Source organism: Marmota monax, unplaced genomic scaffold (genome assembly GCF_021218885.2).
Source record: "Marmota monax isolate L192 unplaced genomic scaffold, Marmota_monax_Labrador192_F-V1.1 WCK01_AAM20220418_F8-fsc00600, whole genome shotgun sequence".
Lineage (NCBI taxonomy): Eukaryota > Metazoa > Chordata > Mammalia > Rodentia > Sciuridae > Marmota > Marmota monax.
Window position 1 is genome coordinate 180,196 of NW_026692541.1, and position 24,265 is coordinate 204,460.

At 46.5% G+C, this 24,265-nt stretch overlaps 1 long non-coding RNA gene across 1 annotated transcript; it reads left to right on the forward strand.

Annotated features, from left to right (window-relative positions):
- Positions 1-18,810: 18,810 nt before the first annotated feature.
- Positions 18,811-23,641, forward strand: LOC131424220 (uncharacterized). Its single transcript, XR_009226900.1, has 2 exons — positions 18,811-19,024; positions 22,049-23,641. It is a non-coding gene; the product is annotated as an uncharacterized LOC131424220 (long non-coding RNA).
- Positions 23,642-24,265: the final 624 nt, after the last annotated feature.

Consider the following 24,265-nt stretch of genomic DNA (forward strand, 5'->3'; position numbering starts at 1 on the left):
TGCTCTCCCTTCCCTCACTCACCTCCAGCTCTGTCTCCCGGGGAGCCACCTGGTAATGTTCCACTGCTGGGGCCTGTCCCATGCCCTGCATGGCCAGGCACAAAGCTCTCCATGTTGTTGTTTCACAGGGACTCGGCCACCCCTCCCTGCTTCATTAATCACAAACAAACTCCATTCTTATTCCAGCGTCTTCATATGGGGCACTTAACAGCAAAATCAATACTTCCTTTGCTGAGATCCCCTTTGCTACCTCCCAAGAAGGAGAGAGAGCGCCAGAGGTGAGACATTTGCAGGTAACCCTTGACGCCCAGCAGAGCTACTTTCTGGGACCAGGGGAGAAGTGAAGGCTGAAGTCAAGGGTGGTCTGCAGTGTGGAGCCCTCTTCAATGCAGCTGAGGGTCCCAGGTGCAGGACTGTCTCTGCAGTTATGCCCGATTTGATATGCAGCTGATTAGTTGCTGCTGAAACTGGGGAAGCCTCCAACATCTCCATCTCAATTTTCAAAGGCAAAATTCAGCAGAAAAAATGAATGGAGGGAGGCCAAATTCAAATTTCACAACCACAACAAACTTTTACTTAGTTCTTTAAAAACAAGGTAGAACTCTCCACCGATTCCTTTAAAATAGCTCCACCTTGACCGGAGTCACCACATCATAAAGCAGACCCATGGGGGGCTGTGGCTGGACATGGATGGCTTGGTTAAGCAGAACCCAAGTTCCCAGCCATCTCCCCCTCATGTTTCCAGGGTGAAGCTGGCTGAGCACGAATTCACGGATTTGGATTCACACTGACAGATCTGGAGTGCCGAGTGAGGCAGCAGAGCGCCTACCTCTGAAGGTTGCCATGACTACAGAGAGACAGATATGTGGAGGACAGGCTGGGTCTCTCTCCTTATGTGCATACCTAGCTCTCCTCCTGCTGACCATGGGTTCTGATGACCAGTAGTGACCCCAGAGGAGTCAGAACAGGGACAGCTTTATGTTATTTATTTATATATTTTTTGGTATCAGAGATTGAACCCAGGGGTGACTAACCATTGAGTCACATCCCCTTTATATCCTTTAATAATATACATATATTAGTTTGAGACAGGGTCTCACTAAATTGCTGAGTCCGGTTTTGAACTTGTGATCCTCCTGCCTCAGCCTCCAAAGTCACTGAGATTTTGTTGCTTTTTTAAAAAATGAACATTTTGGAACATAAACGAAATGGAAAGAATATACCTAGGCTTGTTGGATTCGCTTTGTTAAAATCATGTTAAAGGTTTTTGCATCTGTTCATGAAGGGTATGGTATTGTTTCTAAATTAACTTTGTCAGGCTTGCTGGTTTTATAAAAATGAGTTGGAGAGTATCCATCCTCCTCTGTTTTCTGGAAGGTTTGTGCAAGCTTGGTGTTGTTTCTTCCCTTAGCATTATTAGATAAAAGTCATCAATGGAATTATCTGGCCTCTTAAGAAGGATTTCCTAGGAGGCAGAATAATGCCCCCTAAGATATCCATTCCCTAATCCCTGGAGACTCTGATTATATTACTTCCCATGGCAGAAAGATCTCTGCAGGTTTGATTAAGGGTACAGACCTTGAGAGGAGGGGTTGTTTTGGATTATCCATGCCTTATCTTATAAAATGAGTCTTTAAATTCAGAGAGCCCTTCTGAGCTGGGTGAGATGCCATTGTGCGAAGGATCCCCCCTGCTGCTGACCCTGAGATGTTGGTGCAATGACCCTGACACCTAGGCCTCAGGTGCCAAGAGCAGGGCCCAGCCCCCAGCCAGCAAGGAGAAGAGACCACAGTGACACCAAAATTGCGTGGACTGAGTTCTGTGAACACTCAGATGAGGAGCACAAGACGGGAAAGGAATCCCCTGGGATTTGTCTTCCCTTCATGAACGGTTGGGAAATTGCTTAATTTCCAACTACTTGGGACTTTTCTAGATATCCTGTTGCTATTGATTTGTAATGTTTTTCCACTTTTGGTCAGATAACATTCTCTAGCTGACTTCAATCTTCTAAGATTGAGACATCACATGTTCTTGAAAATCGAGCCTTCTGAAGCACCAGGTGTGGTGTTTTACCATTCTCGGTCAGTTCATGGCAGTTGAGGAAGATTTGCAGCTCACCTGTGCCCATGCTGACTCAGTGGACAGAGGAGAGAGATGACAAGTACAGAGAGACCCAGGTGGTGCTTGGATTCAGGCTCACACTGAGAAATGGCTATGTCACATACCTGTATATTTGTGGGTACATGATGAGACCATTTAAATGTCCCCTCTTCGCAGGTCTCAGGTGTGCCATACCTTCTTACCCAGTCTGTGTCACTGACTTCTGAACACACTCCTTCCCCCAAGGTAACCACGCCCCCTCGCACCCCACCCCCACTTCACCTCCACTTCCCGCTCCTAATTGCCATTCTCCCCTCTGCTTCTGTGACTTGGGCTTTTGTAGATGTCACATGAGAGGAGAGCACCCTCAATTTCACTTTCTGTGCCCTGCTTATAGATGAAGGTCCTCCAGGGTTTGCCTGTGTTGCTGCAAATGACAAAATGCCCTTCTTTTTCAAAGCTGGGCAGCACTCCATGTGTCCACCTGCTGCATCTTTATCCGCCCATCCATGGTGGGCCCTGGGATAACTCCATGTCTTCAGGACTCTCAGCAATGCTGCAGCAGACCCAGCTGGCAGTTGTCTCTCCTGCTGATCCCATGTCCTCTGCACACACACCCAGCAGCAGAACTGCTGGACCCCAGGGTAGTTCCCACTGCAGTGAGCAGGTTGCCCTTCCTCCACATCCTCCCTGTGCTTATCTTCTGCCTTCTTGGAGACAATCAAGGGGACTGCTGGGACTGATGGACTGGCCTGAGGGGATAGTTCATTGTCTTTCTAATTTGCATCTCCCCAATGACTCCTGATGTTCAGCATTTGTTTTTGGTTTTTTTCTTTCTTTCTTTCTTTCTTTTTTTTTTTTTTGAATGCCTGGTGGCATTTGTGTGTCTCCTTTTAAGAACTATTTATCCAAGTCCTTTGCCCATTTTCATAGCTTTTGAATTTCTTCGCTTTTGAAACTCAGATTATATCCTGCATATTGCAAGGGAGATACTTTTGAACCCTTCTAATTTTCTGAATTGTAAGGAGGTGCTATATTTTGCTATGTTCATCCAAAAAGCACAGATATACTTTTATATTTTGAGTGTCATCAGGTGGGTAGGATTCGATCTCCATGTTGTCTTGCGGGTTCTGCTGGGAGGAGCTCAGTCCTTTCATGCTCTGCTGTGCTTAGAGTCCAGCTGTGCATGTGTGGTTTGTGGGACATCCAGAGGCTTGGGTGATGGTTAGACCACTAGTGTGGGAGGCCTTCCTTTCCCGTTTCTTGGCTCGAATCCCCACCCCCCATTCCACAGCTCTGAGCTCTACCCTCTGGCTCTGCGAGCCAGGAGGAGTGGGCTTCTGCAGGACAGCTAGTGGGCCCACGCTGCCATGATGGTGGCTGACTCTTAGGAGAAGAGCCACAGGGACTGGAGATGTTCTTGGCGCCTCTTCCCTCTTCCCCAGGCCAGCTGCCTTCAGTGTCTCTCCCAAGAGCCTTCTCTTGTTTCTTTTGTCACCTGTGTGAAGTCCAATCCTAGAAGCCTTTTCTTGGCCCCTCCAGAGTCTGAACTCCTTCCCATGTCCCCCGCCAGCTCCTCTCTCCTCACCCTCCTCTTGCTTCTGGGCAGCTTGTCCCCAGAATCTCCAACAGGCTCTCCACCCTGGTCCCCTGATATCTGCCAGGCTCTGCAGTCCCTAGTCAGTCACCTGTGAGTGCTTCTCAGAAGCTGCCAGGGGATTTTCTTATCCTCCACCGCTCCCTCCTGGTCTTATTTCTCCTGTGTCTCCCTGGATTACATGAGGTGTTCTGTTCCTAAACCAAATACCCTGTTCCTGATGGTTTCCCTTCCCCAGGGAGCCTTGACAGAATGGAATCAGTACCCCTGAGTTCCCTGACAATCCTAGCGGTGACCTGAACAGTGCATGCTTCATGCCTTCTGTCAGGGCCAGCGCAGAATCCCCCTTCCTAGTGCTTCCCCTTGCTCCTAGTGCCAGCAGGTCTGCTTTGTTCTCTGGAGCCCTGCAAAAGATCAAATGTGGGTCTCCCAGCTCTAAGTAGGAGTCATCATCCTCTGAAACCACATCAAGAAGGTGCTGCCCTGACTACCCAATCCTGACTTGTCAGAGGTAGAAGGTCCAACTGCAGCCAGTGCTGCCCCTGGAGGGCATGTGAGTGTCTGCCCAGCTCAGTGACCCTCTTTGATCTGCCTGCCACCACTTACCCCCAGAAATCTGCAAATTTTCTCTACCAACAGCAAATGCCAGGCTGGACCGCCCAGGCGCTGCAGAACCGTCGGCACCTGTCAGCTGGGGCTGTTTCTCAAGAAAATTGCAGACCTTGGCTCCTGGCATCCCAAGAACAAGGTGTGCAGGAGTTTCTATTTGAAGCTCAATATGTTTTAACAGACTATGGAAGAGTTTTGAGGAGAGTTAAAAGCAATGCGGGCCTGACTGTGAAGCTCCTGTAGTCACCTGGCTTCTCTGCACCTGAGAAAGGTGGTTGACCATAGCTAGTCCTAGGTAAGTTGCAAGTGTCCCCTCCTCTGGGAACCTGCAGGATCTCTGATGAATCCTAAGTGACTCCAGTGGTTTCAGATGCTGGTCACGATTGGCCAGAGCAACATGGACAAATTACATTGTAACAGTGCTATGTTGCGTCTTAGTGGTGGGTGAGTTTGAATTGAATTATTTCCTATTTAATATTCAAAATTTAGGTTTTATGAGCAATGACTGTAAAATTAAAAAAAAAATGAAAACAAAGGCTTGGGGTGGAGAGGGCCAGCTTTGTAGGATGGCTGAACCTCCTACAGTTCAAGACGAAGATGTTGGAGTTGGTCTCAGAGGACCATTTCTTTGGCTGGTGGTCATGAGGACCAACTGGGAGTAACTGTTCCTACTCCCATTTAGACACTGCCTTGTGGCTATCTGTCTTTTCTGCCACAGAGACCCATCTCTCTTTGCTCTCCAATGTTTTCATTGTGGATCTCACTCCCCAGAAGCCTGTGGTCAGACACCACTTTTTCAAAGGGATCACAGAGAATTTATCCAGCCTTGCTTTTCTGGATGCAGGGTATTTTGTAGCAAGCAATAAATGTGGATGCTTGGGCATTTCTGTGAGGATGGGTTACACTGTGGTACAGTAACAAGCAAGTCTGAAATCCCATTGGCTTAAAACATGTGCTCATTGACTTGCTTGAGAATCCCAGGTGACAAAGGAGCCACTACCTTGACTAAGGCCAGCCACTGCCCACCCTCTCCAAATATTGGGTTCACTGAGAGGCACATCTTAAATAGCCAGTGTTAACTATCTGCATAAAACACCCTGGTCTCGTGTTCTGGAAGGATGGAGCAAACCCTGAGTGCTCACAACTGCTTCCTCCTGAGAAGCAGGGAATAGCCTTGGGTGAGATATTCAGATAATGGTAGTTTAGAGAATATGATGATGTATAAGTAGCAGAACAGGGCAATGGGTTAGGGGGCCATTACTCCAGGAATGATCACTGACCACAGCAGCAAAGTGCTCTGGAGGCTTCTGGAAAGTGCAGGCAAGGGCCCCAGCCCATCTATGAATCAGAATCAGTGTTTTATTTTTTTATTTTTTATAATTTTTTATTGTGGCTTGTTCAAAACATTACAAATTTCTTGACATATCATATTCCACACTTTGATTCAAGTGGGTTATGAACTCCCACCTTCACCCCATACACAGATTGCAGAATCACATCAGTTACACATCCATTGATTTACAAATTGCCATACTAGTGTCTGTTGTGCTCCGCTGCCTTTCCCATCATCCACCCTCCCCCCTCCCCACCTCTCCCCTCCCCTCCCCTCCTCTCTCTCTACCCCCTCCACTGTATAACCCTGAGGGTCTCCTTCCATTACCGTGCAATTTCCCTTCTCTCTCCCTTTCCCTCCCACCTCTCATCCCTGTTAAATGTTAATCTTCTTCTCCTGCTCTTCGTCCCTACTCTGTTCTTATTACTTTCCTTATATCAAAGAAGACATTTGGCATTTGTTTTTTAGGGATTGGCTAGCTTCACTTAGCATAATCTGCTCTAATGCCATCCATTTCCCTGTAAATTCTATGATTTTGTCATTTTTTAATGCAGAGTAATACTCCATTGTGTATAAATGCCACATTTTTTTTATCCATTCGTCTATTGAAGGGCATCTAGGTTGGTTCCACAGTCTTGCTATTGTGAATTGTGCTGCTATGAACATCGATGTAGCAGTGTCCCTGTAGCATGCTCTTTTTAGGTCTTTAGGGAATAGACCAAGAAGGGGAATAGCTGGGTCAAATGGTGGCTCCATTCCCAGCTTTCCAAGAAATCTCCATACTGCTTTCCAAATTGGCTGCACCAATCTGCAGTCCCACCAGCAATGTACAAGTGTACCCTTTTCCCCACATCCTCACCAGCACTTGTTGTTGTTTGACTTCCTAATGGCTGCCAATCTTACTGGAGTGAGATGGTATCTTAGGGTGGTTTTGATTTGCATTTCTCTGACAGCTAGAGATGTTGAGCATTTTTTCATGTACTTGTTGATTGACTGTATGTCCTCCTCTGAGAAGTGTCTGTTCAGGTCCTTGGCCCATTTGTTGATTGGGTTGTTTGTTCTCTTATTGTCTAATTTTTTGAGTTCTTTGTATACTCTGGATATTAGGGCTCTATCTGAAGTGTGAGGAGTAAAGATTTGTTCCCAGGATGTAGGCTCCCTATTTACCTCTCTTATTGTTTCTTTTGCTGAGAAAAAACTTTGTAGTTTGAGTAAGTCCCATTTGTTGATTCTAGTTATTAACTTTTGTGCTATGGGTGTCCTATTGAGGAATTTGGAGCCCGACCCCACCAAATGTAGATCGTAGCCAACTTTTTCTTCTATCAGACGGTGCGTCTCTGATTTGATATCAAGCTCCTTGATCCATTTTGAATTCACTTTTGTGCATGGCGAGAGAAAGGGATTCAGTTTCATTTTGTTGCATATGGATTTCCAGTTTTCCCAGCACCATTTGTTGAAGATGCTATCGTTCCTCCATTGCATGCTTTTAGCCCCTTTATCAAATATAAGATAGTTGTAGTTTTGTGGATTGGTTTCTGTGTCCTCTATTCTGTACCATTGGTCCACCCGCCTGTTTTGGTACCAGTACCATGCTGTTTTTGTTACTATTGCTCTGTAGTATAGTTTGAAGTCTGGTATTGCTATACCGCCTGATTCACACTTCTTGCTTAGCATTGTTTTTGCTATTCTGGGTCTTTTATTTTTCCATATGAATTTCATGATTGCTTTCTCTATTTCTACAAGAAATGCCATTGGGATTTTGATTGGCATTGCATTAAACCTATAGAGAACTTTTGGTAATATCGCCATTTTGATGATGTTAGTTCTGCCTATCCATGAACAGGGTATATTTTTCCATCTTCTAAGATCTTCTTCTATTTCTCTCTTTAGGGTTCTGTAGTTTTCATTGTATAAGTCTTTCACCTCTTTTGTTAGGTTGATTCCCAAGTATTTTATTTTTTTTGAAGATATTTTGAATGGAGTGGTTGTCCTCATTTCCATTTCAGAGGATTTGTCACTGATATACTGGAATGCCTTTGATTTATGCGTGTTGATTTTAAATCCTGCCACTTTGCTGAATTCATTTATTAGCTCTAATAGTTTCTTTGTAGAGCCTTTTGGGTCTGCTAGATATAGAATCATATCATCTGCAAATAGTGATAATTTAATTTCTTCTTTTCCTATTTTTATGCCTTTAATTTCTTTCGTCTGTCTAATTGCTCTGGCCAGTGTTTTGAGAACTATGTTGAACAGAAGTGGAGAGAGAGGGCATCCCTGTCTTGTTCCAGATTTTAGAGGGAATGCCTTCAGTTTTTCTCCATTCAGAATGATGCTAGCCTGAGGCTTAGCATAGATTGCTTTTACAATATTGAGGTATGTTCCTGTTATCCCTAGTTTTTCTAGAGTTTTGAACATAAAGGGATGCTGTACTTTGTCGAATGCTTTTTCCGCATCTATTGAGATGATCATATGGTTCTTATTTTTAAGTCTATTGATGTGGTGAATAACATTTATTGATTTCCGTATATTGAACCAGCCTTGCATCCCAGGGATGAATCCTACTTGATCATGGTGTACAATTTTTTTGATATGTTTTTGTATCCGATTCGCCAGAATTTTATTGAGGATTTTTGCATCTAGGTTCATTAGAGATATTGGTCTGTAGTTTTCTTTCTTTGAAGTGTCTTTGTCTGGTTTAGGTATCAGGGTGATGTTGGCCTCATAGAATGAATTTGGAAGTTCTCCCTCCTTTTCTATTTCCTGAAGTAGCTTGAAAAGTATTGGTATTAGTTCTTCTTTAAAGGTTTTGTAAAATTCTGCTGTATACCCATCCGGTCCTGGGCTTTTCTTAGTTGGTAGTCTTTTTATGGTTTCTTCTATTTCCTCAATTGATATTGGTCTGTTTAGGTTTTCTATATCCTCCTGACTCAATCTGGGCAGATCATATGACTTGAGAAATTTATCTATGCCTTCACTATCTTCTAATTTATTGGAGTATAAGGATTCAAAATAGTTTTTGATTATCTTCTGTATTTCTGAAGTGTCTGTTGTGATATTGCCTTTTTCATCCCGTATGCTAGTAATTTGAGTTCTCTCTCTTCTTCTCTTCGCTAGCATCGCTAAGGGTCTGTCGATTTTGTTTATTTTTTCAAAGAACCAACTTTTAGTTTTGTCAATTTTTTCAATTGTTTCTTTTGTTTCAATTTCATTAATTTTAGCTCTGATTTTAATTATTTCTTGCCTTCTACTTCTTTTGCTGTTGTTTTGCTCTTCTTTTTCAAGGATTTTGAGATGAAGTATGAGATCATTTATTTGTTGGTTTTTTCTTTTTTTAAGGAATGAACTCCAAGCAATGAATTTTCCTCTTAGAACTGCTTTCAATGTGTCCCATAGATTCCGATATGTTGTGTCTGTGTTTTCATTTATCTCTAAGAATTTTTTAATTTCCTCCTTGATGTCTTCTATAACCCATTGATCATTCAGTAACCTATTGTTCATTCTCCAATTGATGTATGCATTTTCCTTCCTTCTTTTATCGTTGATTTTCAGTTTCATTCCATTATGATCAGATAAGATGCATGGTATTATCTCTACTCCTTTATATTGTCTAAGAGTTGCCCTGTGACATAATATATGATCTATTTTTGAGAAGGATCCATGTGCTGCTGAGAAAAAAGTGTAACTGCTTGATGTTGGGTGGTATACTCTATATATGTCAATTAGGTCTAGGTTATTAATAGTGTTATTGAGTTCTATAGTTTCCTTATTCAACTTTTGTTTGGAAGATCTGTCCAGTGGCGAGAGAGGTGTGTTGAAGTCTCCCATGATTATGGTGTGGTGGTCTATTAGACTCTTGAACTTGAGAAGAGTTTGTTTGACGAACATAGCTGCACCATTGTTTGGGGCATAAATATTTATGATTGTTATGACTTGTTGGTGTATGGTTCCCTTAAGCAGTATGTAGTGTCCCTCTTTATCTCTTTTGATTAACTTTGGCTTGAAATCTATTTTATTTGATATGAGTATGGACACGCCTGCTTGTTTCCGAAGTCCATATGAGTGATATGATTTTTCCCAACCTTTCACCTTCAGCCTATGTATGTCTTTTCCTTTCAAATGCGTCTCCTGTAGGCAGCATATTGTTGGGTCTTGTTTTGTGATCCATTCTACTAGCCTGTGTCTCTTAATTGGTGAGTTTAAGCCATTAACATTTAGGGTTATTATTGAGATATGGGTTGTTCTTCCAGCCATATTTGTTTATTTCTGTTACTAAACATTGTTTGTTTTCCTCTTTGATTATTTCCCCCCCCCTTTACTGACCTACCTCCCACTGTTGGTTTTCATTGTTATTTTCCATTTCCTCTTCCTGTAATGCTTTGGCGAGAATGTTTTGAAGAGATGGTTTTCTAGCTGCGAATTCTTTAAACTTTTGTTTATCGTGGAAAGTTTTAATTTCATTCTCCATCCTGAAGCTTAATTTTGCTGGATACACAATTCTTGGTTGGAACCCATTTTCTTTCAGTGTTTGAAATATGTTATTCCAGGATCTTCTAGCTTTCAGAGTCTGTGTTGAAAGATCAGCTGTTATCCTGATTGGCTTACCCCTAAATGTAATCTGCTTCCTTTCTCTTGTAGCTTTTAAAATTCTCTCCTTATTCTGTATGTTGGGCATCTTCATTATAATGTGTCTAGGTGTGGATCTCTTATGATTTTGCACATTCGGCGTCCTGTAGGCTTCTAGGATTTGGGATTCTGTCTCATTCTTCAAGTCTGGGAAGTTTTCTTGTATTATTTCATTGAATAGACTGCTCATTCCTTTGGTTTGGAGCTCTGTACCTTCCTGTATCCCAATGACTCTTAAGTTTGGTCTCTTAATGTTATCCCATATTTCTTGGATGTTCTGCTCATGGTTTCTTAACAGTCTTGCTGAGCTGTCTATGTTCTTTTCCAGTTGAAATACTTTGTCTTCATTGTCTGATGTTCTATCTTCTAAGTGTTCTACTCTGTTGGTAGTATTCTCCATTGAGTTTTTAAGTTGGTTTATTGCTTCCTGCATTTCTAGGATTTCTGATTGCTTGTTTTTTATAACCTCTATCTCCCTGTATAGTTGATCCTTTGCTTCCTGGATTTGTTTGCGTAATTCGTTGTCGAAGTGATCTTTCATTGTCTGATTTTGCTGTTTAATGTCTTCCTTGATACTCCAGATCATCTGAAGCATGTATATCCTGAATTCTTTATCTGACATTCCATCTGCTGCAGCTGTTACCTCTTCTAAAGTTGCGTTGACCTGCATTGCTTGTGGTCCTTTCTTTCCTTGTCTTTTCATGCTGCTTGCGTATCTTTCCTGCAGGTGCGGGCGGCGGCTCTGCTCTCTCCTTATTCCAATTGGGGTGTCATGGCTACCACGCCGGCAGGTCACTGGGCCTGTTCTGGGAGCTGGTGGCGGCTCTGTTCTGCCCCTACTCCAATTGGGGTGACGAGTGTACCACGCCGGCAGGCCACCGGGCCTGATCCGCCGGTCGGTTGCAGGTTTGCCTACCCTGCAGGCGCGGGCGGCAGCTCTACTCTGCCCCTACTCCAAATGGGGTGACGTGTCTGTCATACCAGCAGGCCACTGGGCCTGTCCCGCTGGTCGGTCGCAGATCTGCCCACCTTTCGGGCACGGGTGGAGGCTCTGCTCTGCCCCTACTCCAATTGGGGTGTCGTGACTACCCCGCCTGCAGGACGCTGGGTCTGTTCCTGGCAAGGGAGGCGACTCTGCTCTGTCAGTACTCCAATTAGGGTGGTGTTTGTACCACGCCGGCAGGCTCCTGGGCCTGATCCGCCGGTCTGTTGTAGGTCTGCCTACCTTGAAGGCGCGGGTGGCGGATCTGCCCAGCCCCTCCTACCACGCCTGCGGACCCCTGGGCCTGATCTGCAGGTTGATCACTGGTCTGCTCACCCTGCGGGCACGGGTGGCGGTTCCGCTCCGCCCCCACTCCAATTGGGGTCACGTGACCACCACACCGGCAGGGCCTGATCCGGGCGTGGGAGAAGGATCTGCTCTGCCCCTACTCGAGTTGGGGTGACGTGTGTACCACACTGGCAGGCCACTGGGCCTGACCCGCCAGGCTGTCACAGGTCTGTTTACCTTGCAAGCGCGAAGGGCGGCTCTGCCCTGCCCCTCCTACCACGCCCATGTACTACTGGGTCGTGGGTCTGCCCACCTGGCGGGTGTGGGTGGCGGCTCCGCTCCGCCCCCTCTCCAATTGGGGTCACGCGGTCACCACGCTGGCGAGCCGCTGGGCCTGCTCCGGGGGCTGGCGGCGGCCCGGCTCCTTCCCTCTGGCTCGAGGACAAATTGAGGAGACTCGGGTGACTGAGCCTCACCCCCCTTACCAGGAGACCAACTGCTTATGTCACCGCTGGTATTGATGAAGATCTCTCCTCCACCGCTTTCTGCTGACATCAGATCTCTGCCATGTTGGTATCCTATGCGAATGGCAGCATTTCGTTCCCCTTGCCGGGCAACCCAAGCAACAGGTGAGTCCTGACCAGCCCTCAGCAGGACCCGGACCGAGACGCAGTTTCCGCGGGCTCCTAGCCCCGGTCCAGGGAAGTTCCGGGAGCCGGAACTCGGCCGCTCCATGCTCGGTGTAAGCTCCTATAAGTGTAAGCTCCAAGAAGCAGCCCCCGCGGGCTCAGTTCCGGGAGCCGGAATTCGGCTTCTTAGTGCTTGGTGTATGCTCTGATAGTAGCAGGGTCCAAGAAGCAGCCTCCGCGGGCTCCGCAGCCCTGAGCCAGGGCGGTTCCGGGACGGTTCCGGAAGCCGGAACTCAGCCACTCCGTGCTTGGTGTAAGCTCCTCTAAGTGTAAGCTCCAAGAAGCAGTCCCCGCGGGCTCAGTTCCGGGAGCTGGAATTCAGCTTCTTAGTGCTTGGTGTTTGCTCTGATAGTAGCAGGGTCCAAGAAGCAGCCTCTGCAGACTCCGCAGCCCTGAGCCAGGGCGGTTCCGGGACGGTTCCGGGAGCCGGAACTCGGCCGCTCCGTGCTCGGTGTAAGCTCCTATAAGTGTAAGCTCCAAGAAGCAGTCCCCGCGGGCTCAGTTCCGGGAGCCGGAATTCGGCTTCTTGGTGCTTGGTGTTTGCTCTGATAGTAGCAGGGTCCAAGAAGCAGCCTCCGCAGGCTCCGCAGCCCTGAGCCAGGGCGGTTCCGGGACGGTTCCGGGAGCCGGAACTCGGCCGCCACGCACTCGGTGTTCACTCCGATAAGATCAGATTTTAAGAAGCACCCAGGCGCTGAACCCTAGCAATCTGTCTGCGAGCCACAGGCGAATTGCAGCCTGAAATTACCTGTTCTATGGCTGAATGAGCTGCGGTCAGTCAAAAACAGGTATGGTGACGTCAGTTTACCAACATGGTGGCTGCTGGCCTCCTCTGTGGTCTGACCGGTGTGGAGAACCGAGATGGACCACTTCCTTCCCCCGTCTCGAACCCAGAATTCAGCCCTGAGTGCGGTGCTTGCGCGGCTGGCAGAAACTGCAGCACTGTAACCCTGCGTCTCTATCCCAGCGCGCGCGTTGCAGACTCTAGCCGCGGGGCGATTTGCTGAATAAGCAGTTTTACCCTCCGTGCGACAAACCTCTCGCGTTTGAGTCCCCGTAGCCGATCCTCGTGCGATGGAAATCCTTCCTCCAGGTTCCGGCGCACCCCACTATTGCTGGAAATTCCTAACAAGATATCCTTTAGCCGTCCTGACTTGTCATACTCCCACACAGTGAAGCAGCACACGGGGGTAATGCACTCCCCTCGCCGCCATCTTCCTTCCCCCCAGAATCAGTGTTTTAGCAAGCTCCCTAGGGAGTGGGTACACAGTGTAAGGTCTGAGGATTGTGCAGCCAGAGTACATGAGCGTGAACCCCAGCTCTGCCAATTTCCAGCTCTGTGACCTTGGGCCACTGAGCTAAGTTCTTAAACAATTATACGATCTTAAATGGGCTTAATGACAGCAGTAGTGCCACAGGATTGTGGTGAGGGTGAAATGAGTCATCACCTGTCCATGTCTTCTAAATGGTATCTGTCACAGGGTAGGGTTCTGCAAGGGTGAGATGGTGGTGGTGAGGAGGAGGAGGAGGAGGAGGGGGTAGTGGTGGTAGTGATGGTGCTACTGCTGCTGCTGCTGATGACAATGATGGTGATGATGAGGGTGATGGGCAGAGCACTCCTCTGCTCCCTACCCAGGCCCATCACCGTGATGGTGTTGATGACGGTGAAGCTGGGGGAGATGATGTTGGTGAGAATATGACAATGGTGGCAGTGGTGTTGGTGGAGAGGATGGTGGTGTGACTATGATCATGGCGATGATATGACAATGGTGGTGGCTGTGGTTATGGTGATGATGGTGATGATGATGGTGTTGGTGGTGATGGTGTGAATATGATGATGGCAGTGATAGGACAATGGTGGTGGCGATGATGGTGCTGCTGCAGCAAATGCAGTTAAGGCACTGTGAGCCGCAAGGCATAGGAAGGTGTCCTTTGCCAACCTTGAACCCTAATGGAAGGGTGAAATCTATTTTGTGGGTCTTAACCATAATGAAGAGAGGAGTTGGGCATCCACCAGTATTGCACGGGAAGTGGGTTAAGGGCCAAGTGTGGGCATTTGAACAATTGTCCTAAAGTTGTTCTCACAGGCCAGTCACTGACATTCTGTATCTGTCCTTGGGCAGCTATGCCCATGTCCCTTCAGGGAAGATTAAATTCTACACAGGCTGAGTTTAGGGAGGGGTACCAGAGCAGCATGAGGGGCTGGGGACCTTTCTGAAGCATTAAGCAGCTATTATAAAATGAGGTCTAAAAAGTTACCAAGACATCTAGTGTAGGAACCAGATACACCGAGCACACACAGGAACACAGTGAGGCTAGTGAATGACTATCAATATGGACTTTGAAGCCAGTAGCCTGGGTGGAATCCCAGTTCTACCCCTTCGTCTCTGGGTGGTCTTGAATGTGTCACTTCACCCCCTTTGACATCAGTTTTCTTGTCTGAAAACTGGATAGAAGAAGAGCACGTGTTCAGAGACGGTTAACAGAATTACTTCTTAATTAGCAAGTACCTAATAAATGCTAATTGTTACTGGCATCCTCACCATCACTATTAGACAAAATGAACAAAAGACGGAATGCATAAATCTCAGATTCCTCATTAGCAAATGGGTTAATAATGTAGGATTGGTGGTATTTATTCATTGGATAAGGGGCTGGGGATACAGAATGAAGCAGGTCAGACTTTGTTTTCCACCCAGCCCACATGAAATAGGAGAGTGTGCAAGTAAAGGAACAAGAGTGGACAGTGACAGTCCCCACAAACAGTCCCTCATTGGTTTCTATTCTTGGATGATGCAAAAATTGGAACACCTACTGTGTGCAGTGCAGGGGGAAGAGGGGTATGTCCTGTATTCCACTCCCCTCCCCAGCCAGACCAAGGTCCTGGGGTTTGCTCAAAGAGAGAAAAGACATTGCTACAGTTCACACCAATGCAAAACCCAGTTGGGTGCTTGGGTTGGGTTGGTGGCCATGATTTGGTTGTGCTGTTTCTGAGGGCTGAATTTAGATGCCATTGATGCCTTGTTCCACCAATAAAACCACCTTCGTTTCCTGAACTGTACCCATGCTCCCCGAGGCTGCTTACCACCCCAGCCTCCCCCACCCATGAAGGGCACCCTCAGAGATGCATGGCTCAGTCCTCTACTTCCTGTCCCAGGAGCCCTGCAGTTCCTACATCCTTTACCACTCTGCTCTCTACCCAGGTCCAAGCCCCAGGACTCCTGGATGCCCTCAGGAGCGCTTCCTTGGCCTCTGGGCTTCCTCTGCCTCCTGCTACAGGCGATGTGCTTCAAGCAACCTTAGCAGACCTTCTGGGAGGAGAGCAAGGCCCTCCAGCTCCTGGTCCCCACCCAGCCTTTGCCCTGCTGGTTCTCAGTGTGAGAAGCTCACCCTCCCTTCACCTGCAATCCCTAAAGGTGCACCACAAATACACTCTCCCCTTAGCTCGATCCACGTTATTCAGAACACACATCATTGTCTTTGGGGATGAATTGACTTATGCATTTCTTGAGAGTCTATCTCCTCGACCAGAATGCAGGATCTGTAAATGCAGGGCCTGTGTTTTTGTTCAAGCTGGAATCTGGGCTCACAAATAGGTAAGAAAATGACAAATGCTTGTTGAATGAATGAATGAACTGTCAAAGGGCAAAACTAATGTTCCCCACTAGAGCTGCTACCAGGAAAAATGATACAGTGTTGTGAGCAATGCCAGCCCAAGAACTTAAAACTTCCTTTTGTGTTCCATTCTTTGCTTTTACCTCTAGTAGGAAGCAGCAGAGTCAGACCTTGCTGTTGAATTTGTAGGATGACCAAGGCTGTTTTATGAGGCCAACATATAGCCCTCATTTCCATGTGTTCAGTAATTTATTATGTATAGGTCTTATTATGTGTAAGGAAATCCTGAGCCAAATTAGCAAGTTCTGTCTTTCATTTTATGCAATATTAGCGATTTGGAATTTAAGCACAAACTAAAAAAAAAAAAAAAAAAAAAAAAAAAAGATCTGAAATTGCCTCTTTGACTTAGGAAGGAACCCAACACATGTGGAAGCAACAGGTTTCCTTTTTCCAGTAACTCTCCTCTCCTATAAATCATGCTAATTGTCTCCATGTGCCCACAGCCTGCAGAGAGCTTTGCAATAGCCTTTGAGGAGATTAGTGGTCTCTGATGTTCCTTATGAAATTCAAAAAAGCATCTGGAAGTAATTTAAATTAAGGAATTAATGATTTTGAGGTTAAATAATACATGACTTAAAAAAAAAATAAACACAGGAAACTCTATTAGCCCATGAACCTCTAGGTTCACACCTCCATTCCTGTGGATTTATCTAACCAAGATAAATGACCACATCATCCCTCAGATTTGTTGGATCTGTATTTTGTTTGATTGATTTTTAGAAGATAATTAAATGAGGTCCCGCAGTTAGACTTGCAGAGGGGGAGCTCCCTGTTTCCTAGGTCTACTTCTGCAGGGATGAGAAAGACAACCTCTGGGATTCTGGGAGGCCTTGGCAGGGCTTTGATATAAAGCAAAATGGCCACACAGTCAGGTGGGTTTACCAGATTGAAGGTCATCTTCCTTTTTTTTTTTTTTTTTTTTTTTAATTTCCCCTTCATTTTGAGTGGCTACATAGTATTGTGTTGTGGTGGGTTCAATTTCCTCTTGTTTTGTTTATTTGTAGGGTGGAGTCCTTAATCCAGGGACCAAATCTGGCTTTGCACAAGAAGAGCAATGTTCTGTGCCAAAAGGAATGTGCCAGCACAGGGGAGGGGCAGCTGTTGGTCTGCAAGGGAGAGCAGGGGAGCAGAGGCCCCAATCCAGGGCTTTTATTTTTTGTTCCTATTATAGGATAGGAGGGAGAGAGGATGAAGCAGATTCCAATCCCTTGGTCAGAAATAATGGGAGATGTTGTATTTCTCCCTGATGGCGGGAGGCAAGGAACATTTAAATGAAAAATATTTATTCTCCAATGACTTCCGGGCTTAAAAAGAAGAAGAAGAGGAAGAAGAAAATGTGCCTTTCATTTTAGGAGCCCATCTACTCCACGACTTCTCCCCACTAGCTGGGCACTGATTTGAGCAATTACCAGCATAATTCACTTAAAAAATAAAGTCGCTACTCCCCAGGCCTATGAGAACGGACCTTTTGGGCATGGCTGGCTCCCCAAGCTAAAAGAGAAACAATGAAGCATCATATGCTGCAGCCTGGGCCATAGAATCTCCAGCCGCCCCCCACCCCCACCCCGCCCCCAGCAGGGAGAGGCTCCAGAGCTAGGGGTGCTCCAAAGACCTGGCTCCATCCCTGATTTCTCCTTGTGGGAGACTCAAATTCCCTTGAAGCTGAGTTGAGGGACCTTTCTCCTTTATCAATCAAGGACTTCTTTCTTTCATTTCAAAATTCTTTCCTCCAGGGTGGGCGAAACATAACCCAGTCGTCCTTCCTTCTGAGGTTGGTCTGAGGTCACCTAGGGTGAGGGCCAGGAGCCCAGGGTTAGGTGGGGACCACCAGGACCAGGATGATGTAGCTGATGCTGGACTGGGCCAGGTTCCCAGTCTCAGAACCCATCACCTTTCGCCCCCAGACACCAGAGGGAGCCGGGGTCCCGCCCTCTCGTTGCTTGCACCTGGTGGAGGGGGAAGCCCCAGAGTCCATAATGGTGGCAGAGACTGCTCCAGGGTCCCTCGATGCGCGCGAGGGGAGCGCTGAAAAAACCTTAGAGGATGGAGAACAGGTCAGGAAGCGGTGGCGAGGACAGCCCTTCCAGATCCATATCCGCAGAGAAACTGCTCTTACAGGACAAGCCTGGGGCACGTGTGTGTGGCAGCGGTGAGCTGGGTTTTGTTTTGACCCCCCTGCCCAACAGTTAATAAAAAACACATGCGGCGCGACGTGCGAACCCAAGGGCATGAAAGGATATGCAGTGAAAAATGAGTCTTTCTTTCGACCCTTCGTCCAGTCCCCTTCCTGAGACTGCTGGTGCCTTGTGTTCTCCACGCACCATGCTACACCTAAGCGCATCTGTGTCCATCCGAGTTCCTGCCCTGCATGTTGCTTTCCCCACTAAATAAGGCTTCTGGGAGATCCTCCTTGGCAGCCGCACGTGACTTTTAAATCCAGATGGCTCCATATCTCAGAGCTAAAGCGAGGAATGGCTTGAAGTTGATGTTGGGGTGTAACGACCATCGGTTCTGCAGTGAGCACAAGAGGCAGCGACCAGAGGGTCCAGCTCCATCCTGCTTGCAGGGTGCCTGGGCAGGACACTGGACAAAGGAAAGCGGCTGCGAACACGGTGTTTAGCAGTGCTTGCGTTGCCCCCTGCCCCACTCTCCTCTCGCTTTCCCCGCCTCCAGGGTCCTCCCCACCCGCAAGGGAGCTCCTGGTCCCCGCCCCCTCCATTCATCACGGGTCGTGGGCGGGGTGGGGGGCGTGGGGCGGGGTGGGCGGGGCCTGGGCAGGGTTGGAGGTGGGCGGGACCGGGGGCTGGCCCGCCAGGCAGTGGCGGCGGCGGCTGCTGGGGAAAAGTTGTCCTGACCGGAGCGCCAGCGGCCGCTGAGGCTGGAGCGCCGCTGAGGCTGGAGCGCCGCTGCGTAAACGCCGAGAAGCAGCCAAACGGACGCCGCGGCTGCCGGGGTGTCCCCGAGCATGGAGCAGCCGGCGGGGGCCGCAGGCGGGCGCTGCGCCCCGGGCTGGCAGCGGGCGGCGAGAGCGGCCAGGAGCAGGATGCGCTCAGAGGGTGAGGCCCCCGGGCCGGCGGCTCCACTGTGCGGGGCGCTGAGCCTGGTGTTGAGCGCGCTGCTGGGCAAAGGTAAGGTCAGGCGGGAGTCGACCGCACCGGCTATGGCGAAGTTCCACGGAGTCCCGGTGAAGGCCGGACGAGGGGAGCCTAAACATGGGGGTGCAATGGGGACATTGACAAGGGCGCCGGTCCCATCAGGAGCCCTCCACTTCGCGCAGTGGGGCGGGGCGGGCCCCAGGCGCTGGCTCTGGGGCTGGGAAGAAGTGCAACCTCAAATCTACCCTATCACAAACCAGAACTCTCCTGCCCAGTGCTCTCGGGCCAGGCTGGAAATGCATTGGTAGAGACAACTTGCCAATGGATGTTAAAAAGCAGGGTTTGCTTTTCAAAAGCCATTACTCACCGCACTGTCTGAAATTCCAGAGGAAGCTGCTTTCTCGGAGGGGACAGTTTCCCAGACCCGCCAACTGGGTGCGTTTGTGTTTTGTATGTGGTTCCTTTCTCCAGACTGCCCCAGGTGAACGAAGTGGTGCACTTGGAGGGTGTGTGTGTGTGTGTGTGTGTGTGTGTGTGTGTTTGGGGGGGGGGACTTTTTTGTTTAATTTGCAAGAGCTAACAACCAGAAGCCTGCCCTGAGTTCTGCTACTAGTCCTGCATTTCTAGGACTCAGTTTCCCCAAATGTAAAGTGGTCATTGGAAATGCCCTTCTCTGCATTTCTCACGGGGGTCTTTGGGATCAAAGGACCTAATGCACAGCAGGTGCTTCCTGGAGGGCTCTGTCTGGCTGGGTTGAGCCAGAGCAGAGCCCTCTTTCCCTTTTCTTCCCTATGTCCTTGAGAGGTCTGAATCAGGTGAGGACTTCAGTTGTGTTTTTAAAACAAGTTGTGGGCTTTTCCTATTCAAAGCCTGCATTCTTGGTGTGTGCGTGTGTGTATGTATCTGTGTATCTGTGTCTTCTACAGGATTTCACTTTTGATTTGGAGTAGCGATTGCTATGGACATGCATGTAGAGGGTTAGGAGCAGCTATTTAGTGGGCATACAGAGCCAGGACCAGCAGTGGATGGGGGTGGGGTGATGAACATCACAAGCCAGGGATGTCCACCTTATAGGAAAGCCACCTGCTTCTGCCTTGATGTGGTTGGTGGGCTTCTCTGTCCTTGCTGCAGTTTCACAGTGTGTGTGTGTGTGTGTGTGTGTGTGTGTGAGTGAGTGGTTTGAGGTCTGCGAGGGTCTGCAGTTCATCTTCTGCAAAATGTTTTTGCAGCTCATTTCTCATGATCAAAAGCAGCCGTTCAATCCATCCTCGCTTCTGATTCCTCCACACTTGCTCCATAAGAGCAAATGAGCCTTCTTTAAATTTGTGCTATCATAACAACAACAACAACAACATCAACCACACTCTAAGTCTTTCTTTGTGAGGATCTACTTGCTGATTTCTGGAATCCTTGAGACCCACTGGTCAATGTTGAATACCAACTATATGTTTATTTTCAACTATGGATTGAGAAGCTTTGCAAATTGTCAGGGCTCAGAAAATACATAGTGGTTCTTAGAAGTTTCCATAATTAGGACAGTTTTGAAAGAAGGGATTCTCTTAAGATTGAGGCAAAGTATCTTTGAGCTGGGGGGTTTGATACATGGGGCCCTAAAAAGCAGGTGGAAGGGCAGGTGGCCTGGGGGTACCCAGAAGCTTGTGAAGGTGGTTGGTCACCTGTGAGGCACTGTCAAGGTTATACAGGACCACAGTCTGTTTTCTGAAATCCGAGGACTAAAAATGTTTCAAGAGCCAGGATTATGGAAGTCTTTGAATGGCAAGATACAGAGTAGAGACCCAGGCTGCACATTCCTAGCAGATGCCTTCCCATGCTTGGCTCACAGTGGTGCCTTTCTGTGGTGCCCATGGGTAATCTGCAGGAAACACGAGTCTCTGACACCTATCATGAATACTCCAAATATATTCACTGATGGGTCAAATAATGGTACAGCAGCAATAGTTACACCTGATCAAACTTTTACATTTTTAGTACCCAAACAATCAGCTCAAAAGGTAGTGCTTAATGCAGTATTACAAGCTTTTATGATGTTTAAAGATTCTGTATTTAATTTATTTTCTTATAGTCAGTATGTAGTTAATGCTATAGTATCCCTTGAAGATGCTGGTAGGATTTCCCCTTCTTCTACTGTTTTCTCTTTGTTTTCCACTATACAACGTCTAATCTGGGACAAAAAAGATCCATTCTTTATAGGACATATCAGGGCACATACAGGATTGCCTGGAGCCCTTAGTTTGGGCAATGAGTTAGCAGATAAATCTACACATGACATACATATTTTCTCCACAATAGAAAAAGCTATAAATTTTCATAAAAGCTTCCATGTCAATGCTAATACTTTACAAAAGCATTTTAAAATAACTAAAAAACAAGCCCGACATATAATAAAACAGTGTCAAAATTGTGTGACATTTTTACCACAAGTTAATCTTGGAGTCAATCCTAGAGGACTGATACCTAACCATATTTGGCAGATGGACGTCACACACTTGCCAGAATTTGGAAAATTAAAATATTTGCATGTTACAGTTGATACTTCTTCCAGATTTTTGATGGGCTCCCTTCATGCCGGAAAAAAAAAACAAAAACAAAGATGTTATAGCTCATTGCTTACAAAATTTTGCCACTGTGGGCGTTCCAAAACAGTTAAAAACAGATAATGGTCCTGGTTATGCATCTACCTCTTTTAAATAATTTTGCTCATCATTTGGCATTACTAACATAACAGAAATTCCATACAATCCACAAGGACAAGGCATAGTTGAAAGAGCTCATCAAACTATTAAAATGTACTTATTAAAACAAAAGGAGGGAATTGGAAAGGGGTATATATCCCCCAAAGATAAACTTAAAATAACCCTTTTTACTCTAAACTTTTTAAATTTGGATTCATCAGGGCTTAGTGCTGCGGAAAGACATTTGTATCCAAAAAATGTACATAAGCCTAAGGTACTTTGGAAGGATATTCTAACAGGACAATGGAAAGGTCCTGACCCAGTGATAGTCTGGAGTCGGGGGTCTGTTTGTGTTTTTCCACAGGGAGAACAGCAGCCGATTTGGATTCCAGAGAGATTAACCAAAACAATTTCTACATACCAAAAGGAAGCTGATTTGACTCAAATACATAACAGCTGATATCCAGAACTCCAGCTTGGCTATTCTTACATCTGCGACAGTGATTAACCAGGATGCTTTTTTCAATATCTATTTTATTATTGCTTTTTCCCACATCATAAAGTTCTATTTTATTTTTGAGCTCATACAGACCTAGGTTAATGTTTTTCTTATCGGTTTTATTTTTTGACTGTGGAGTTTTTAAACATTGCAATGGAGATTTCACCTAGGTAAAGCTACAAGGCCTTTACTATTGTCTTACATGTTGTATGTTACGTGTGCACACTTCTGTTTTGTGTTGTATGTCTGTATGTGCATATGTCCATATATCATATATGAGGAGTGCTCATGATTATGGATCCGAATTTTTTTTTATTATTCACGTGATTTTAATAGTTTAATTTATTTGGGTAAACAGCTGTTGAGGATTGTTTTAATATATGAACAAATAGGAAGTTAACAGATCTGTTTGTTTATTTTCACCTTTCCTTTTCATTATATGTAATAATTCTGTTCAGGATAATGTAAATTGTTCTAAAAATTGTTTTCTTAGTACCTGTTGAAATGTTACATATTTTTTTTAGCATCATTGTCAGAATTCCTATTTTCATCCCAGTGCCGGTGAAGACAAAGATGAAACCAAACTACAACTTCTTCAAGAGTTATCACAACAGACTGTATAAACTGATACATCAATGATTAATAACTCAACAAGTAATGCTCAATCAATGAGTCAATTTATTTTTGGAGGATATGGACATATTGATAGATTCTGCTGCTTTGAACTGCTTACAGAACTTGCCTGGACTATGTATCAATTGTATGCATTGTGATCTATCTGTTGATGCAGTGAATTATGGTAGTGCTAGCATATCTTTGCTGATGTGTCACCAGTGATGCAATTTTTCCTAGGAGCCATCCATTGACTCGGCGTTGTTGCATTTCTGTATCCTCCTCCCTTCTACTAGTGATGGTCTAATTTGGGGGGCCAACAGAGGTGAGGCAAAGAACCTCAACCCCCCACTGGTGCATAGGCCTATCCACAAGTATGGCTATATGCTGGACCGGTAGTCAGTGACAGGTATGATCCAATTGCAGTGGTATCAACCTAAGACAGGAGGCTGACGCCTAGAGGTCAGTTTTCCGATGATGGGTAAAAACCATATGATGAATTGGACAAACCTAACAGGCACGGTCGCTAGCCAGATTGCTTGTTGCTTAAACAGAAGGGGGGAGATCCTAAGAGCCAAGTATATGATGCATGGCATTTTTGGTTGAAAGGTGAAGCCAGCTAGCCATTGAGATGATATGATTATGTTAAGATTTGCATTCATATGGATATTGGACTCCTGCTGTTCACCTTGGCCTGCTATGGGACTCCTGGAGAGTTCCCATTGGTTGGGGAAGTACAATAGGAGGGAGTTCTGGGGGAGGAACTTCCTCTGGGCATGCTGGGTGGGTGGATCAGGGACAGAACATTGGCGGCAGTTTCAAAAAATAAAGTTTGTTCCTGCTTGAGTGGCTCGTGATTTTGTGCCCAGCCAGACTGCGGCACCAGGGATTCTTGCATTCACAAAATAAAGGGACTTTAAGGACACTTTACCCCCTTCAAGACATGCGCACGTGCACACACACACACATACACAAAGCTAACAGCTTCTGGTTTTATCATGAAGTTGCTGCTCAGTGATGATTTCAAGAACAAACAAACAAAATAGCAAAAACAAAAAACCTCACAGTGTAACAAAGAAACAAACCCCAGAAGTCTCACTGGGACCAAGGCCCAGCATGGCACATTCTTTTCACAGCCGCTGTTCAAATGTAGGAGCCCAGGCAGGGAGCACGGGTCCCTTGTCTCTTCTTTCTGCCTCACAAGGGCAAATGGCCTCTTTGTGGGTCTCTCTCCCCCCTCCTCCCTGCAGAGAGGAAAGAACCTCTCAGTTTGCCCGGAGTGTCCTGGGTACAGCTGCCACCCCAGTGCCCTCCATGTGAATACCCAGCTCATTTAAAATGCCACCTGATAAAATGGCCTGGGTAATTTTCTTTGCAGATGAAAATGAGGAAAAAATAATGTGCCAAGTCGTGTCTAGAGGAAGTGACTTCCCCTCATTTTCCATCAGCTTTCTGACCAGGCCAAGGGGG